The sequence below is a fragment of the Sinocyclocheilus rhinocerous genome, unplaced genomic scaffold (assembly GCF_001515625.1).
Source record: "Sinocyclocheilus rhinocerous isolate Xijiao unplaced genomic scaffold, SAMN03320098_v1.1 scaffold437, whole genome shotgun sequence".
Lineage (NCBI taxonomy): Eukaryota > Metazoa > Chordata > Actinopteri > Cypriniformes > Cyprinidae > Sinocyclocheilus > Sinocyclocheilus rhinocerous.
The window spans coordinates 51934-58253 of record NW_015633198.1 but is presented as its reverse complement, the minus strand read 5'-3'; positions in this window follow the sequence as shown (position 1 = coordinate 58253).

The window sequence follows — 6320 nt, the reverse complement described above, 5'->3', positions numbered from 1 at the left end:
TTTTTTTTTTATTATTCACTGAGCTAATCGTAGAGTACGTTAGTTAATATAAGAAGAAACGTCTAGCTTCGCGGTCTCTCTCTCTCTCATTTGGATGCACGTCTTGCCGCATTGTTTCTTTGTTATAACCTCATTATTTCTCACTAATAACCTAACTGAAGCAGCACATGCCCTTGATACCAATTCTAAAAGTGACGTATGTTTAACTGTCAACTTGAGCTTTGAATCCGTGGCGGAAGGAAGTAGTTCCGCACAAAAGAGGGTTTTATTAGGCACTCCGTTGTTTCTTGTTTAATTACACACATGTTCCGTCGAACTGTTGTATAAATGCAATATCACTCTCGTACTCAAATGATATTGCTCATATATATATATATATATACACACACACACACACACACATATATCAAAACTTAATTATTGATTATTAATATGCATCGCTAAGAACTTCATTTGGACAACTTTAAATGTAATTTTCTCAATATTTAGATTTGTTTGCACCCTCAGATTCCAGATATTGTCAAATAGTTGTATCTCGGCCAAATATTGTCCTATTGTCCTAACAAGCCATGCATCAATGGAAAGCTTATTTATTCAGCTTTCAGATGATGCATAAATCTGAATTTAAAAAAATTAACCCTTATAACTGGTTTTGTGGGCCAGGGTCACCTATGTGTTCAGAAATGCTGGTGTCTCTGAGCATTATTAACCTCAGCTATCTTCTCAGTCACATCTTCCATAATGCACTGACCTCCGTTTAACCAGTCACACTGGGTCCCATTCTACCTCCTATTCCAAATATACAGTGACCCCAAAGGTATTTGTTCCCTTTCCAATGAGACATATGTTTCATGATAATGAGCAAATGCCACTGATGCGTAAAAGAAATGTTTTATTTTCAGTGTCCAGCGTCACACTGTGTCAGGCCGCAGAGAAACACATGTGCTCTGTGTGTGCTGAAACAAGACAAGTGTGAAATATTGCCCTTCAGCCTGTGTGTGCTGGAGAGAGAGAGAGAGAAAGAAAGATGAACCATGGAGGGAGAGAGTGTGTGAAATGTTAATGACAGCACATGGTGAGCACGGGTGCTGAAACATCTGTATTAAGCAGCGCTGTGTTTGGCAGCCTGCTCGACCTTGGAGAGATGAATAAGACACTCAAGCAGGACAGGAGAGCTTTGATCAGCTCATCTGATTTACATACCGCAAATATGGATGCTTCTCCTTTCTCTCCCTGTCTATCTATCTTTCTGTCTGTGATTCTCTTCGTCTGGCTTTCTTTCTGTCAGTCGCTCTCAGATTATGTTTCAATGGCTCTGCTGTCATGCTCATTTTCATGCTTCTAAATGAGTACCTCATGCCACTGAGCTTTGGCTTTTCTTTTTCCTCTAATCTTCAGACGCTTGATTATTAGGATGTCAGATTAACCACTCAGTCACCAAATGTGACCGCTGCTCTACTCCATTTGGTTGGAGGGGATATTTTCTGTGATAGCTGATTAATCGCAATGTGTCATTTAGAAGGCCAGTCAAACAGAGTGTTTATTGAACATGCATCAATCAGAGGTTATGATATTGTGTATAGACTTGAAACTTTAAACAGTAAAACAGCAGCAAATGTTCCCTTAGATGTCCATCGCAATTTAATTAATCATACTATAGTTTAAATGTATGTTACATGCAATTAGCATTTAGAATGAACTTCAGAATGCTTTTTTTGACACACTAACTTTTAGTTTAGACTTCACTGCAGTATATGTTACATGGTTGATGTTTACATTGCAGTACAAAATGATTCCTAAGTTGACTCCTTTATAATAAAGCTGGAAGACTAACACCCGTGTAGGTGCTCAGCTACATCTTATTGTTTTGATAGTACTTCATTTTTTTTTAGATTTGGAATATATTTCAGTATAGTGTTGCTGTAGAAATGTAGAAAATTGCTGGCTTATTCAGTTTTGTAGACTTATTAGGTTTTGAACTTTAGTGTAACAGTTTTGAAAAAGAGGATGTAAACGTGCAAATACTTTCATAATTATATTGTCTATGAAACATGGTTAAATTGTACTACTGAATGTTCTGGAAAGCATTCATAGTAAACTAAAATATACATTAATGTAATTTATTTGTGATTAAATTTAGTACATTTAAAACATAACTTTAAGTTCAATATCAAATATCACATTACAGTTAAACTTATAATCAGGTACTTTACATGAGCTTTAGTATATTGGTCAACACATTAAAATAAGTGTACTTGTTTTAACCACAACAAAAGGTAACTAAAACAATGATTAAAATGTAAAGAAAACATTTTAAACCATTTTCAGAATCAGAATCAGAATCAGAAGAGCTTTATGCCTCTAAATTAGGACAGCATACCTTTTTCAGCGTTGTTACATCTGAACACCAACGTTCGTTGATGTAGAAACACAATCCACCTCCTTTGGTTTTCCCCGTTAACTCCGCGATGCGATCCGCTCTGAACAGCTGGTAGCCTGGCAGATGAAGCGCGTTGTCCGGAATGGCTTCACTCAGCCAGGTTTCAGTGAAGCACAGTGCAGCAGAGTTTGAAAAGTCCTTGTTGGTGCGGGTGAGGAGAAGAAGTTCATCCGTTTTGTTAGGAAGGGAACGGACATTCGCAAGATGAATGCTTGGGAGCGCAGTCCGAAAGCCGCGCGCGCGGAGCTTCACTAGGGCGCCGGCGCGTTTCCCTCTTCTGCGTCTGCAGGCGCGTTTGAACAACACCGCTGTACCTCCGACTAGAATGTCCAACAAAACGTCCGAATAATCAAAAACCGGAAAAATATTGTCTGGGATGTGCTGCTTAATGTTAAGGAGTTCGTCTCTGGTAAAACTTATAGAAGAAGAATGACAAAACACAGAACAAACAAACAAAAACAATAGAAGAATCACGGAGCTCAGCGTCCTGGCTGCCATTTGCGGCGCCATCATGTTGTTGTACATGATGTTCATTTTCTGAAGTTCATTTTAAAAGTATACTTAAATGTGATAAGAAACAATGAAAGTATACTCTTTAGTACATTTAAGTGTCCCTTTATTTCATTAACATCTGCAAGTACAGTTTATATATATATATATATATATATATATATGTATGTATGTATATATAATTTTTTACTACATACTACACATCGGAAGTACACTACAAGTACACATTCAAAACATGGTCAAGTAAGTTAATGTTGCAAGGAAATCATTTTTCACAAGGGCGCCTCTTGGGGAAAAAAAAAAACAAAGAATTTATTGTATGTTTTTTTTTTTTTTTAAGCAAGTAAGAGTTCAAAAAAGTTGTGGTTAGCTTTGTTAGTTCTATTCATCCTCTTCCCAGCATGCACTGTGACATAAAATTAAATGATTGCATTGCTTGACCATTTGTCAGCTTTATTGACACAGTTGTTGATTTTGTTGTTGTGTCTGGTAATTTTTTTATCATGTGATGTCAGGATGAGTTCATCTACTTCATCATTTCATAAATCATGGTCTGTGTGTGGTCATGTAATGTGAATAGTTGAACAAGCACAGAGCTCTGCATGTTCATTTCTCACAGAAAACACAAGATGAACAATAGCTGTTGCTGAATGGAACAATTGGATAGAACATTTCAAGTTGATACAATGTAAGAAATCTTATTAGTGTTAATCAAAATAGGCAGTTGTAACTGTACCCTAAAATTAAAGTTAATATAAAGTGAATATATTTACTTAAAAATAAATAGCTAAAATACTGTAAGTAATGACTTCAAACTCCAAAATAACCTGTATGTTCAAAATCTAAGGTACTGTAAATAATGTAATAATATTTAGTATTTTCACATCTAGGTGGAAAAAATTGTAATTTGTACTACTCTCTGTTCAAAATAAATGAAAAGAAACCGAGCATAGTAAAAAAATTTTTTTTTCCTGTTGTACAGAAATCGTATCGAACCGTGACCCCCAAACCGAGGTACGTACCGAACCGTGACATCTGTGTACCGTTCCACCCCTAATATATATATATCTTTTTTTTTTAATCTTTCCCTCTACTCTAGTTCTCGAATCACATGTGTGCTCTTCTACATTCTGACATGGCACCTCAAGACACATTATGCCAGGTTTGCCGTCAGTGATGTGAAACATCATTGGTTTCCACGTCTCGTCTTGTGACTGATTTGAATACTTTAAATTACACTGGGAAAGGGCTTCTTTTTTTTTCTCTTTTTTTTTGTGTACGTAAACGTGCCGTCTGAATGCATTTGGGCTGTAATGTTGCATCTTGGTGTTCTTCCAGCATCTTGTGACAGAGATACTCCCCACACACATAAAATAACCCAGAATAATTCATTATTCATAAAGGTTAATTCAAGGATAAGAAGTAGTTCTTTCCCATGGTTTTAAATTTTTTTTCTTCTACATTTGATTTTATCTACAAGGGCCTCATAACTTGATTCCTCCTGCTGTATTGTACACAACGAGGCATTGCTGCATGGTGAGTGTCAGCTATTCTCCAGTAGCTACTGTTTATTTGACGAATTGAACTCCTCTCTTCCAGCATTATGATAATCTCCTCCCCACTGTTTTCTGTTTGCTTTGGCATTGAGCTGACTCTCTATTCCTGCGGGCCGGAGCTTGTATTGTGCGTTCATGGCATTTTCCAAAAGAGAGTGAGACCGCGAGAAGAAAAGCAGCACATAAAGTGGGATGACATGCAGAGGAACACTCAGACGTTTCTGTGACCCAATGCACAACAGTTATTAAGACTGTCTTTGCCAGAGGCGGACAGTAACTAAGTACATTTACTTGAGTATTGCCTCTGGTCTTTGCATTTCTCATTCACGCTTGTGCACGCAGATGTTTCCAAAGCGCATTGCCCCATCATTTGATCATAATAGATTCACCTCGCTGCATCACTTAATGTTCTTTTCCTCTTCTAATGGAATCAGATGGAACGGAGGCATTTTCCATTTTAGTATTCACATGGTTACAGCATTTGTGAGCGTATCTCTTTTGAAGGTATTGGCCCAGTTTTCAGGACCATGTTTCTGTTGAAAACTGCCCATTGGCCTTGAAGTGCATTTTAGAATTCTCTACAAAAAATAATTGAATTACCCACACACAAACAATGGCAAAGGCACACATATTGACCGTGATGAGCACAATCGAGCAGGGCTAGTCTTTGTAAGGAAAACACATTGACCTATCCAATGTCCGTCTAATTGCACAGGCTTTCAGATCAGATGAATTGACCCAAAGAATACGTCACAAAGTGATTTGCCATGGCTGTGATTCTGCGACACAATTTCCACTGATTTTATTGATGTACCAAAGGTAATTACAGTTCAATCCAAACCATTACTATTCAGTCAAACTCTGAAAAACACAAAAGTAGTCGCAATGTTGAGAACTTTGGGTATGATAGCTGCACTGTGTCAAATTATATGGTCAGCATAATCTTTCTGCGAGAATCAACGTATTGATATTTGTGATTGTTTCTTGTGATTGCAGCTGTGTTGAAGAAAAACACTGATAAATTACTGACACTTGCAAAGTACTTTTAAAAAAGTAAAAATACCTCACTACTGTCCGCCTCTGGGATGGATAAATATGGATATATTTTACCTTCAATTGTGCTTAGAGATCATATTAACAGGATAGTCGAGTGGCTATAAAAAGTTTTGTTTCTTTATAGCTGCATGTATTTCAATGTGAGTGGTCAAATTCACTTCTTAGCAAAATATTAATATAAACAATCAGTTATCAACTTTTTTGCAATGCTTTAAAGGGGATACATCCATAGATACATTACAACTTCTTGGTTATAGCAAGCTGATGACATTCTGCAGCTATCTGTTAAAATCATAGAGCATTTTTTAAGCCTAAAGTGGGCGGAGCCAACCACCGCCATCTTGGCAGCGCATCACTCCCGGAAAGAGGCAGGATGTGGGTGAAGCTGAGGTGCCTGGCTGCTGAAACCACGGCCAGAGTGACAGCAATGCTGCCGTGCGAAGACCAAAAACCATAACTTTGTGTTTGGTCGAAAATTAGTTATTGATATTTTTGGGCCATTCAAGACCTCCTTTATCATGTGTTTAAGTATCTTGGAGAAAAGCCCCGGAGAAACCAAGACAGAACACAGTATAACATCTGTTACCGCTCTTTGACTTTTTTGGAACGCTCAAATTAAGTTACAGTGCTCTGCATTTGTTTAGCCATTCTTCAATATTACTGTGCCCCCCTGGAGGTATACAGTATTCTGCCTTTGTTTTACTTTCCATTAAAGTCTGCAGCATTTAAATTACGTTGTAACTTTTGTACTTTCATAC